This window comes from Heteronotia binoei, chromosome 2, assembly GCF_032191835.1.
Source record: "Heteronotia binoei isolate CCM8104 ecotype False Entrance Well chromosome 2, APGP_CSIRO_Hbin_v1, whole genome shotgun sequence".
In the NCBI taxonomy this organism is placed as follows: domain Eukaryota; kingdom Metazoa; phylum Chordata; class Lepidosauria; order Squamata; family Gekkonidae; genus Heteronotia; species Heteronotia binoei.
This window is the reverse complement of record NC_083224.1, coordinates 129,590,032-129,604,281: the sequence shown is the minus strand read 5'-3', so window position 1 is coordinate 129,604,281 and position 14,250 is coordinate 129,590,032.

The following is a 14,250-nucleotide window of genomic DNA, read 5'->3' as shown; positions in this document are numbered from 1 at the left end:
CAAGGATTAAAATGAAAGTTTTAACAGATGCTAAAGAAAGAGGAGGATTTCAATTACCAGATTTAAGACTATATCATGAAGCAGTTTGTTTGGTGTGGATAAAAGATTGGGTGACGTTATTGAATAAAAAACTTTTAACATTGGAAGGTCATGGAAATAAATTCGACTGGCAAGCTTATATGTACTATGGGAAGAAAAAAATGGATGGTTTCTTCTCTCACCATTATATAAGAAATAATTTGCTAAATATCTGGATGAAGTATAAGAAATATGGTGATGAGAGAAAACCACTATGGATAGTGCCTGCAGAAGTAATAAAAATAACAGCTGAGTTAGGAGAGGGAAAATGGATATCATACAATCAACTATTAAAAATACAAAGTGGTAAAATTGAGCAGAAAACTGCTGAGGAGCTGAATTATAAGTATGATTGGTTTCATATGCAACAAATAAAGAGTTTGGTGGAAAGTGATCTTAAAACCAAAGGTATAAGACGAGAACAAACGAAATTGGAAAAAGTTCTGCTTGGAGATAATGAAAAATTAATTTTGAAAATTTATAAGTTACTTTTAAAATGGTCTACAGAAGATGAAGTAGTGAAATCTCAAATGATTAAGTGGGCAATTAATGTAAATAAAGAAATACAGATGGATACATGGGAGAAGAATTTATGGAAGAATTCTATGAAACTCTCAACATGTCAGAGTATCAAAGAAAAGTGTTTTAAGATGATGTATAGATGGTACATGACTCCTAAAAAGTTGGCGAAGATGAATAATAAGATGCCAGACAGATGTTGGAAATGTAAAAAAACACGAAGGTTCTTTCTACCATATGTGGTGGACTTTTGAAAGAGCGAAAAAATATTGGCAGATGATTCAACAAGAAATTTCTAAGATTTTGGGTTATGAATTTAATAAAGTTGCAGAGACTTTTCTGTTGGGATTACAAATGGAAAAATTTCCAAAGAAGATAGGACTTTAATCTGGTACTTGCTCTCAGCTGCTAGGACATTGTATGCGCAGTTGTGGAAGCAAGAAAAAATACCAGAGAAATGGGATTGGATTGTAAAAGTTATGACATGGAGTGAAATGGACAAATTAACAAGAACCTTAAAAGACTATGATTTAGAAGTATTTAAGATGGAGTGGGAAAAGTTCAGAAGATATGTAGAAAAAGAGTGGAAAATAAAAGGACATTGGACAGTCTTTGATAATGACTACGTATAAGAGGGAGGAGAATATGAATTTTGGTTCTTATTAATTAAGGGTACCTTTAATATTAATAGTATAGTACACTGGCGGGGGTCAAGTAACGGGGGGAGGGGTGGTTAGAAGGTAATATATGGGATAGAGAAAAAAAGTAGTTATTAATGATGTAAGAAATTGAATATATTACCATATGTTACTAATAAAATTGTTTGAAACAAGGCAAAAAACCTGCTCTGCCACCTTTTTGATTTTAAGCACCAGCAGCCTGGTTCCTTCTGGGGACAAGTGGAGACTGTCTCTTTTGTACAGCTCCTGCTTGTTCCAAAAAGCATCCCCATGTTTAACAAAGTTAAACCCTTCCTCCCTACACCATTGTCTCATCCACGCATTGAGACTTCTAATTTGTGCCTGTCTCTCCAGCCCTGTGTGCAGAACAGGTAGCACTTCTGAGAAGGCTACCTTCGAGGTCCTGGCCTTGAGTCTCCTGCCTAGCAGCCCAATTTTTTCCTCTGGAACCTCATGACTGCATTTCCCCACATCATTGGTGCTAACATTTACCATGACCACTGGCTCCTCCCCAGCACTGTCTATTAGCCTATCTACAACACGCATAATGTCCACTACTTTCACACCAGGCAGGCAAGTCACCACATGGTTAGTAAGAGGTTTTGCCACCCAGCTGTCGACTTGCCTAAGGATTGAATCACCAGCTACCAAGACCCTGTCGGTGCGGATGTTTGCAGAGTGAGCGGTGTGATATGTACAACGGTGAGCCCCAGTAAAGAAGTGAGCCAGACACCTGCAGCTAGTGCTAAAACAGTGTATTTACAGAATATATACAACGTGTCCACTAGTGCAGTTCTATACATCAACCATAGGATCAAAGTGCTCCACCAGCATGTGACTCCTCAAAGAGAGACCTGTGCACTGGTAGTGCAGTCCATATATAGTTCCATCAGCCAATCCTGGCAGTCCACAGTCATGCTGACTCAGCAGGTTCTTTCCACCTGTCCTTTACCGGCTAGAACCGGCTTGTAGATAAGGTCACTGTGACCTAGCCTGCCAGCTAGATCACCTGCTGTCATATTATAGCTGTCAAACTGTGTAAAGGCAGACTCAATACTAACACACCTCCTAGTCTACCGTACACAGTTTACATAGACTCTTGACAACTTCACATCATACACAATGTTATGCAGTGCTCACTCACATGCCTGTACATTGCTTTCTAGACAGCAGTATCACAGCATCATACATTTACATTTTGTCATTTACAGATTTACAATTTCCAATCCAGGCATTCATCATCACTGTCCTGATCAGCCAGTTCCCTCTGGCGTTTGGCCTCAGCCTCCTTGTTACGTGCCTCACACTCTGCAACCCAGACCTTCCATGCTTCAGCTTTTTTCCTTAGCGTTTCTTGAAACCCTGGTGGGTCTGGTTTAGTAATCAGTGTTACATAAGGTACTTTATACCTAGCAGGAGGGATACCCTTAGTAGCTCTGGAAGATACTCGAGGCCCTGCACTAGCACTGGGCTCGTCTTCTCCAGGCTGACTGCTTGCCACCTCCTGGGCTGGAGGTTCCACCTCCTGACATGGCACTTGAGGCTCTGTGCTAGCATTGGGCTCACCTTCTTCAGCCTCCTTTGGTGCTAGCTCTCGGCCGGGAGATTTTGGCATCTGTTTAATCTCCCTGGGCATGGCTCCAGCACTGTTATCAGTACTTGGCAGCAAAACGACTTCACCGTGCAATTTAGGCTAGCTGGTGTGCTCGTTAAACTTCGCTGACCGACTGAAAGTCAGCTTGGCTTTCTTATCACAAAAGCGATAACACCTAGTTTCTGGCTGGTAGCCCAGAAAAGTTAGGCGTACTGCCCGATCATCTCCCTTCCTTCTATTCTTCAGGGGAATATTAACCCATGCCTGCACCCCGAAGACTTTTAAAAATCTTAAGTCAGGCACTCTACCATATAACCTTCTATAAGGCATGTCATACACAGCTTTGCTCCAAATTCTGTTATACAGGTACACCGCGGAGCAAATGGCCTCGGCCCAATATGCAATTGGTAAGTTGGCATCCTCTAACATAGAATACATTAAATTCTGTAGGATTGAACCATACCATTCAACTAGCCCATTTTCTTGGGGCGTGGCTGGGTTTGCTAACCTGTGAGCAATGCCTTTGGTCTCCAGCCAACATTTAAACTCATTAGAAGTAAACTCTCCTCCGCGGTCGCTATGAATTGCCTTGATATGCAAGTCCAACTCCCTTTCAACCACTTTAGCCCATTTGGTAAACATTTTATACACCTCGGACTTGTGCTCCATGGCAAATACCCAGGAATACCTTGTATAGTCGTCGGTAGCCACTAGGCAGTACCACCTCCCCGACAGACTTTTGGGAAATGGGCCAATTACATCGAGATGTATTAGCTCTAGAGCACGCTTGCTCTCTCTGGTGCTTTTTCTAGCCACAGCACAAGCCCTGCTCTTAGTCTTTTTACAGACCTGGCAGTCTAGGTAACACTTGCAGGGCTTCACCTTCAAACCTGGCACCATCTGCAGGGTTTTCTTCAATGCATGAAACCCGCAATGCCCAAGTCTTCTATGTAACAGATGGATACATTGGTCGTGCACTGGCACATTAGACACTTGTGCAGCCTGGGCACAATCACTCTGGACCACATATACATTTCCATCCCTTTTGCCAGTAGCAAGTAGCTTCCCCCCACCTCCTAAGATCTTACAACAGGATTTCTTAAATACCACCTGATAGCCGTCATCAATTAACATGCTGACGCTTAGCAAATTAGATCTTAATGAGGGGACACACAATACATTCTAGAATGTGCAATTCAAAACAGGAAAATTTACATTCCCAGTACATGTTACAGCCGCAGAAGAACCGTCGGCTAATCTCACATGGGAGAGTTCAGGAATGTCAACATCTCTCAGCAGCCTCTCGTCGCAGCAGAGATGGCTTGTTGCACCAGAGTCTAATATCCACAAAGACCCGGTGCTCTCTCCTGAAGAAGTGACCAGCCGGGCTTCTTCCTCACATCTGCTGGTGGTCCTCTGCCCCCACTGCCTCCGTCCACGCCGCTTCCCTTTCTCTGGGCAAACACGTAAAAGGTGCGAGGATTAGCCACAACCAAAGCAACGCCTGACCGACAGTGCAGTTGGCTCCTCTTCAGCCTTTGGTTGTCTGCCAGCAGCACAAGCCGGCTCCTGCTTGGACGTCTTCCCAGACGCTCCGATAGCCACACATTCTCCAGCCGATACTCCCGGATGGCTCACAGCTGCAATCCGCTCCTGGAAATCATACAAGTGGGCGCACACGTACTCCATGGTCAGAGTAGCCACATCAACCGTTTCCAGGGAGGTAATTAGTGGTGTAAACTCCGGCGGCAACAATGACAACAAGATATAGACTCTGTCATCAGGAGCAACAGTTTTGCCCCAGGCTTTAAGCTCCACAAAGCAGTCTGTGAGCTCCTTGATGTGCTGCCTCACACACCCTCCAGACGGCATTAAAGTGCGGAACATTTTTCTGGTCAAGGCCATTAGGGAGCCTGCAGTGGTACTAACGTATACCCCACTGAGCGCGTCCCAGGCAGCCTTGGCAGTGTCCTTCCCACGCACATATATCAATTGGTCATCTCCCATGGCTAGCACAATATTTCCCAGCGCCTTCTCGGCCAACACAGTCTCATCAGGAGATAACACAGCAGGGGGATTACTTACAAACAGCCATTGACCCTCACGCTTCAGATAGTGTTCCATTCGTAGGCTCCACACCGCGTGGTTGGCTGAATTGAGCTTCTCCACGGCCACTCCAAGCTGCTGCTGAGCCATGATGCAGACTCCTCCAAACAGCTGGCTGCCGTCCTCCCCCTCGCTCTCGAACTGAGATAGCTGGTAGCTTCGTCCTCCACGGCGTTCCTCACCTCCGGCTCCTTCACAACTCTCGGTCAGCTCAACACTCACGTTGCTCCTCCGTGCAGCGGAACCGCACTGGGCCCATAACCCTGTCGGTGTGGGTGTTTGCAGAGTGAGCGGTGTGATATGTACAACAGTGAGCCCCAGTAAAGAAGTGAGCCAGACACCTGCAGCTAGTGCTAAAACACTGTATTTACAGAATATATACAACATGTCCACTAGTGCAGTTCTATACATCAACCATAGGATCAAAGTGCTCCGCCAGCATGTGACTCCTCAAAGAGAGACCTGTGCACTGGTAGTGCAGTCCATATATAGTTCCATCAGCCAATCCTGGCAGTCCACAGTCATGCTGACTCAGCAGGTTCTTTCCACCTGTCCTTCACCGGCTAGAACCGGCTTGTAGATAAGGTCACTGTGACCTAGCCTGCCAGCTAGATCACCTGCTGTCATATTATAGCTGTCAAACTGTGTAAAGGCAGACTCAATACTAACAGACCCCCCCCCCTCCCTGCCCAGGGATGGTTCCTTGGTGTGAAAGGATACCTGCTCATCAACTGAAGAAGAAGTCCCTTCGGAGGGCTCATTCTCCTTATCCTCAGTATGGTGCCCTGTTCCCTCTTGACCCTCATGCTCCCTGGCAGCAATGGGGCTAGTATGTCTGGAATGCGGCTCATCTAACAAGTCCCCAAGAGTCTTCTCCGAGTGCCTAACTGACTCCCTCTGCTTCTCCAGGTCAGCCACCTTGGCCGCAATGGTTTGAACTCATTCCCTGAGGACCAGGAGATCCTTGCATCAAGCAAACACCCAAGACTTCTGTCCAGTGGGCAGATAGTCATACATGTGACACTCAGTGCAAAACACTGGAAAGCCCCCAGTCCCTGCTTGCATTCTACCTTCATAATAGCTTTTTAAATATACAGTCTCCCCCCCCCCTTAAAATCTTTTATGTTTATGTGGCTCTTCTTCTGGAAAGTCTATTTACCTTATTGGTCTTTCTTGGGCTTCTTACAGAGTTTCCAGGCTAAGAGCCACAGTCCAAGAGCCCTTTACCTCTTGCTTTTTGGCTTGCCTCTGGCAAGGTGCAGCCTAATAACTGCAAAGAGGGTGGGGCCTCAGTCTTCCCCAGGCAACACAGGCACTCACAATGAGCAACAATCACCTACAATCAGCAACAATCACCTACAGCCCACTCAAAACAAACAAACAGCAGTTCCCCAGCAACCACACAAGCAACTACAGAAACTCGGACTCTCAGCAACTTCCCCCAACTGTTTAGAAAGCCAAAACACTCACCCTTGCAGCAGCACTCCTTTACTGGTCTCTTCCAGAGCTCAAGTGCTCAATCAGCTGGACAATGGGGGGACTTACTGAAAGAGAGAGGAAGGCCCAGGCCATATTGCTGGTGACATAGTAACATCACTTCCAGTGTACACAGGAAGTAGCATCATTACACCAGTAATGTCCAGGCATCACTTTGGTATTTGGAGGAAAACTCTACCATAGATATTTTGCCCAAATAACAGAGTGTTGCCACAACATCATTGTGTGATGATGTCATTTCCTGTGCTCACAAGAAATTATATTGCCACAGTGCCTGGGCCTTTCTCACTACTAGTAAATCCCCCCATCTCCCACTGATTGACAGGAGAGACACGGCAAGCCTAATTTGGATCCCCAAACTTACCTCTTAGCTTCTGTCTTAGACAATCTGCTTTTCATTAAATGTTCAGGCTATTCAAACTCCTCCACTCAGGGCCCACATAGCAGCTATTGCCGCTTCTCATGTGCAACTGCACAGCCCACCACTTGATGCATATCAGTTACATGTAACTGGAAGTATGTTTTCCCTTCACTTACTTTTCACTTCACTTCACTTTCCCTTTTACTTACTTTTACTTACTTACTTACTTACCTTCAGTCCCTAAATTGGATGCTCACATAGTTCCCACCCTACTTTGGAGACGAAACCATTTTTTCCTCCATTAGAAAAGAGGAAAGTAAGGCCATTGTATGCAAGGCTGACTACTTCATAAAAGGTAAAGGTAGTCCTCTGTGCAAGCACCAGTTACTTCTGACTCTGGGGTGACATCGTATCATGACATTTTCACGGCAGATATATATTTTTTTATGGGTTAGTTTGCGATTTCCTCCCCCAGTCATCTACACTTTACCCCCAGCAAGCTGGGTACTCATTTTACTGACCTCGGAAGGATGGAAGGCTGAATCAACCTTGAGTCAGATAACTGAACCCAGCTTCTCCTGGGATTGAACTCAGGTAGTGAGCAGAGCTTGGACTGCAGTACTGCAGCTTACCACTCTGTGCCAGCACAACTAAGTACAAGGACATTAAGGGAAGGCTGTTTAAAACTAATGTGCCACTTGACACCAGGCTTTTGCCTACAAAGTTGTCCCCTTCCTTCTCACTCCTCATTAGAGCAAAGTGGGATTCGCCATTCCCTGCAGGCTCCAGCAGGAATTTTTGCAATCCCTTTTCAAATTGTCACAGTGGAAAACTTTTTCACTTCTGTCATGTTGTTCTTGATGGCTGGCATTTTGATAAGCCCTGGTTGAAATGGGATTTACGGAATCCTAACTAGGGCTTTCTCAGAATTAATGCTGTATAGCAGGGGTGGCCAACAGTAGCTTTACAGATGTTTTTTGCCTACAACTCCCATCAGCCCCAGCCAGCATGGCCAATGGCTGGGACTGATGGGAGTTGTAGGCAAAAAACATCTGGAGAGCTACTGTTGGCCACCCCTGCTGTATAGGCATTTCACATTCAAGGTATATTGGAGAGCATACAAAAACCAAACATTCATGGTGGACCTGACCAAGTTCTGGACATTAGCATTTAACTGGTATGAGAGGGACAGTGCTGATTATCCAAATATCTCAGAATAGGTTTGTGTAAAGGCAAGGTAACGTGAGGTGAAGCATCATTACTATATTAAGTTTAATGCCAGCATGGGATTTTGTCCAAATTCAGTGAACCCCTTAGTAACCCCCCTGGGATTATGTGCAAGGAAAGTGAAAAGAGTTTGTTTTTAGACAACAAAAAAGTGCAGAGGTGAGGGGAGTCAAATCCTGTAATCCAGATGCTGAAGCATTTTTCTCATCTGAGTTCTAAGGATCAAAAGAATCCATAGAGAAACCTCCTCATCTCTTTAGCATTGTCACATATTTCTTAATTTATTTGCTCTATAGTCCATATTTCTTCTCATATCCTAATTGGACACAAAGGTATGAGAATGTTGCCATGTGATATCCCATCTAGATCTTAACTGAACTCATATACAGTATGTCACAGAAGTGAGTACACCCCCTCACATTTTGTAAATATTTAAGTATATATTTTCATGCGACAACACTGAAGAAATGACATTTGGCTACAATGTAAAGTAGTGAGTCTACAGCTTGTATAACAGTGTAAATGTGCTGTCCCCTCAAAATTACACAACACACAGCCATTAATGTCTAAACTGCTGGCAACAAAAGTGAGTACACCCCTAAGTGATAATTTTTATTTATTTATTTTGCTGATTTCTAGTCCACCCTTTCCCAGGTCGAAGTCAGGGCAGATTGCAGCATAATAAAATAGTTAAAATCATAAGACAATTAAATTTACAGTTAAAACCATTAAAATGAAATAAAATAAGGCAGCATCAGTGTACAGCTATATACATCCTTCACAGATTGAAACACAGGATGCGGTCAGCGCAGGGAGGCCAATTAGCTGGTGCGAGGACGCCCACCTGCCACACCCAAAAGCCTGGTGGAACAGCTCCATTTTACAGACCCTCCGGAATAGCAGTAAATCCAGTAAGGCTCACATCTCCTTGGGGGGCTGATTCCACCAGGTTGGGCCAGGACCAAAAAGGCCCTGGCACTGGTTGAGGCAAGCCAGACTTCCTTTGGGCCAGGGATGGTCAGAAGATGTTGATTGGCCGATCGTAGAGGCCCCTGGGGCTCATATGGCGAGACAGTCCCGTAGGTATGTAGGTTCCAGGCCATGTAAGGCTTTAAAAGTTAATACTAAAACCTTGAAACGGATCCGGTACTCCAGGGGTGGCCAACGGTAGCTCTCCAGATGTTTTTTGCCTACAACTTGCCCCAGCCAGCAAAAAAACATTTGGAGAGCTACCGTTGGCCACCCCTGCAGTACTCAATTGGTAGCCAGTGCAGACTGCGCAGCAGCAGCCGACTGCCTGCCCATACAGGCAGTTCAGTCAGCAATCGTGCTGCTGTATTCTGCACTCGCTGGAGTTTCCTGATCAGTCCCAAGGGCAAGCCTGCGTAGAGCGAGTTACAGTAATTCAACCTGGAAGTGACCGTTGCATGGATCTCTGTGGCTAGGTCCTGGGGAGCCAGTTAGGGCACTAGTTGTTTGACCTGCCGAAGATGGACAAAGGCAGACGCATGAGAGGTGCACCATTCATGTCCAAATGGGGCCCAATGTGTCAATATTTTGTGTGGCCACCGTTATTTTCCAGCACTGCCTTAACCCTCTAGGGCATAGAGTTCACCAGAGCTTCACAGGTTGCCACTGGAATCCTCTTTCACTCCTCCATGACGACGTCACATAGCTGGTGGATGTTGGAGACCTTGCGCACCTCCACCTTCCGTTTCAGGATGCCCCACAGATGCTTAATAGGGTTTAGGTCTGGAGACATGCTTGGCCAGTCCATCACCTTTACCCTCAGTTTCTTTAGCAAGGCAGTGGTTGTTTTGGAGGTGTGTTTGGGGTAGTTATCATGTTGGAATACTGCCCTGCGTCCCAGTCTCCGAAGGGAGGGAATCATGCTCAGCTTCAGTATGTCACAGTTCATGTTGGCATTCATGGTTCCCTCAATGAACTGTAGTTCCCCAGTGCCAGCAGCACTCATACAGCCCCAAACCATGACATTCCCACCACCATACTTGACTGTAGGCAAGACACACTTGTCTTTGTACTCCTCACCTGGTTGCCGCCACACACGTTTGACACCATCTGAACCAAATTGGTCTGCAGGGCTGTCGTCCCAGAAGGAAGCCTCTTCTAGTTTTATAAAAAAAATTATTGATTTTAACTACAAAGAAAAGAAACACAAGCAAAGGTGCATTAAAGAAGGGGAAGGGTGGATACAGAGTGGGAAAAACAGAAACAAAGAGAAATACAAGTATATCAGTTACAGTTCTACCTCCAAGTGAAATATCCCATTCTTTCTACCCGCAAGTATAAAATTGTCCCCATATATTTTACCAACTTTATCTTACATTATAGCTTTTTAACTAAACTATAACTTAAAATACAAGTCCAAAGAATTCTTCTTCAGCACATATAGATGTAAAAAAAGAAAAAAAACCCGAGCAGTCTCAACACAGATCTGGCTGGCTACACTTAACCATATTGAAACCACAGACTAACTTGTTAGTTTGATAATATCATCATTAGAATAAACATATGAAATATCATGAAGGCACAGACTAACTTGTTAGTTTAACAGTATAATTATTAAAATAAACATATGCAACCAATATCTTTATCCTTAACAAGCTAAAAATAAAATATACTAGCTTGACTATCTCAATATTGACAGTTTCTCCAGACAATCCTATTAAGAGCAGATCTACCAGATTAAAAAATAGTTGTGTGGTCTGCACTCTTAACAATTGATCCAAAATTAACTGTTTATTTATCTAACATTTTTTGCAAAACTTTTCCATCCTTAGGATCTCACTTGACATTTTAAAATCGCATATCAGTTCTTATTAAAAATTCCATATTTAGTTACCCACAGAGGAAACAATTCAAAGACCCTTATTCCTGAAAAAATTTCACATCTTGATTTTTGCTGCTTAACTCAATCATATTGAAAATGCAAACTAGTTTATTAATTTAACGATATCATCATTAAAATAAGCATAAGAGGCAAATATCTTTATCTATTAAATGCAGATCTACCTAGTTGCAAGATAATTATGTTGTCTACCTTCTTAGAAATATAGCCCAAAAATCTCACTTAGCCTTTTAAAAGCATATATCAGTTCTTATTGGGAATTCCATATTCGACTGCCCACAAGATCTGCCCAATTAAAGTTAATTACATTGTCTGCCTTCTTAAAATTTAATCCAAATTAACTATTTATTTACTTAAAATTCTTTTCAAAACTTTTCATTCCTTTAGCTCTTATATCCATATTACACTAGAAGAAACAACTTAATATAACCCAAAAATTTCACTTTGCCTTTTAAAATTGCATGTTGTTCTTAATACCACAGTGTCATCTCACCCTGTATGTAATAAATTGTTATAGGATGATGTTAATCCTATTTTCTGTATGTAAATCATTATTTTAGGATGATGATGTTATGCCTATTTTTTTGCTCTTTGTTAGATATAATTTTGTTCTGTTTGTATGAGCTGAAGGATGAAAATAAAACACTAAAACTTAAAAAAATAAAAATAAAAAATAAAAAAATGCATGTTGGTTTTAAAATTGCATGTCAGTTCTTGTTGAGCATTCCATATCCGACTATCCGCAGAGAGAGAGAGAGAGTTCAGAAATCCTTCTTCCTAAAGAATTTCCACATCTTGATTCTTTGGTTAAAACGCACCTTCTCACTCCTTAATGCAATCCTCCCTCTCAGTAACAATAGGAAGAATTCTACGCCATTTGTTCCTCTCAGCAGAACTTCAATCAGTCTCGATTTCCGGTCTTCCTTTTTTAACTGCGCCATAAGGTTCCATTTCGGTTTTCTTTTGTTTGTTTCCCAGCGGATAACTCTCCCCTTTCAATTTGACAGACGTCACCAGGATCTCTTTAACACTCTCTCATGTAGATTTGAGATTTCACTAACTTTCAGCATCAAAGCTCCCACTTGTTTTTTAATCAACTGTGTTAATGAACCAAGATTCTGCTTTAGAGAACTTATGTTACATAAGGTCTTTTTTATAAAACATTTTGTTTGGCAATGCCATTTTTTTCTGTCAGCAAACTCAGTCTATTAATCCAAGTTGAAAAGTAGCTCAGAGACCCAATTAGTCCGTCCTTCTCCTCCAGCTGTGATTTTGAATGTTATCATTTCAGTTGCAGTCAGATGACAGAGAGAGCTCTCTCTAGAATATATCTCATTTTGTTTTTGTTTGTTTTCAGACCATATTGCAGTCAAATAATAGCCTCTTTAACACATGTCCAATTATAATCTGGGTCGATTTGAGTATCTCTATTCCATCTAATTCAAAGTATTGCCAATGCTTAAAGTTGCTCTTTAACTTTTCGAAGCCTCATTCACCAGAAAAGTAGGGGTGTAATCAACCTCTTTTCCTTCATTTGAGCTGACCTGCTTGTTATTATGTAAAACGACCCATTAGCCAGTGGTATTAAAAGCACACTCACTTGCCAAGCAGAATTGCCATGCTTGGGGTAGAGAAGCGATACATCAGAAGCTTATTGAAAGGAAAAAAAGCAACCGTTGGGGCGTTCACCTTTTTCTGCTGTATTAGCTATCATGGTGGTGAAACTTCAGGGCATGCAAGAAGGATAGAAACAGCCCCCGCTGTGCCCTGGCTTCCTGCAAAAGTCCCATGCCGACAGGAAACCCCTCCAGGGTCTCCTTATGGGGGTGCCACGTCTGTGGCACCCCTTCAACTGCCTGATTCTGAGGGGCCGCAGGAGGATGATCTGCAGACCCCCCTGAGCTCAAGGTGCCATAACCCGGAAGTCAGGAAGCCTCTTCTAAAGATGATGCACAAGAAAGCCTGCAAATGGTTTTCTGCAGACAAGCAGACTAAGGCCATGGATTTCTGGAACCATGTCCTGTGGTCTGATGAGACCAAGATAAAATTATTTGGTTCAGATGGTGTCAAGCATGTGTGACATATGGAAGGTGGAGGTGCGCAAGGTCTCTAACATCCATCAGCTGCATGACATCGTCATGGATGAGTGGAAGAGGACTCCAGTGACAACCTGTGAAGCTCTGGTGAACTCTATGCCCAAGAAGGTTAAGGCAGTGCTGGAAAATAATGGTGGCCACACAAAATATTGACACTTTGGACACTATCACGTAGGGGTGTACTCATTTTTGTTGCCAGCAGTTTAGACATTAAAGGCCCTCTCCTTTCTTCAGAGTCATCAGAAAGCGGGGGGAGGAGAGGGAAATGTCTGCTGGGAACTCTATTATTTCCTATGGAGACTTATTCCCATAGGAAATAATGGAGAATTGATCCGTGAGTATCTGGGGCTCCGGGGGGGGGGCAGTTTCTTGGGGTAGAGGCACCAATTTTTCAGCATTGCATCCAGTGCCTCTCCACAAAATACCCCTCAAGTTTCAAAAGGTTCTGATGAAGGGGTCCAATTCTAAGACCCCCCAAAAAAGGCACTCCTATCCATTATTTCCCATTGAAGGAAGGCATTTAAAAGGTGTGCAGTCCCTTTAAATGTGATGGCCAGAACTCCCTTTGGAATTCAATTATGCTTGTCACACCCTTGCTCCTGGTTCCACCCCAATGTCTCCTGGCTCCACCCCCAAAGTCCCCAAATATTTCTTGAATTGGACTTGACAACCCTATGTTTTAGAGGTTGTCTATCCTTGAGGGCAGGTTAGCTGGCGCACTTGCTGGATCCAGACCTGCAGTTGGTGGTATCTCCCAACAATCCAGGGACAGGATCTGCACTGGTACCCATTGGAAGTGGCTCTCTGGGTTCTTATGGTAAGGCAGTATCCGCACCACACCCACACCCTGTGTTGCTTTGGCCTTGGGGCCCTTGGGGTCCAGCAGCTGCCTCCTGGTTTCCTGCCTCCACTCAGGCTACCTCTTCCTCAGCTGGGGCGAGAGCTGGCACTACCTCAATCTTGGCCATGGCTGGCAGGGCAAGGTGGCTCATATGGGCCTTGGCCTGCTGTTGGTCAGCCACAAGGAATGCCAGTTGCACCCTGGGATGGATGTGGTTTTCCTCCCCCTTGGAATGCTTCCTATGGATCTGTGCCAATTGGTGCATTACCATTTGGGGACCTGGCTCTGCCATTGGGGGATCATTTGTTGCTTGCAACAAAGAAGAAGGAGATATTGGATATTGGCCATGGGACTGAAACTATCCTGGTTGCTCTAATGGATG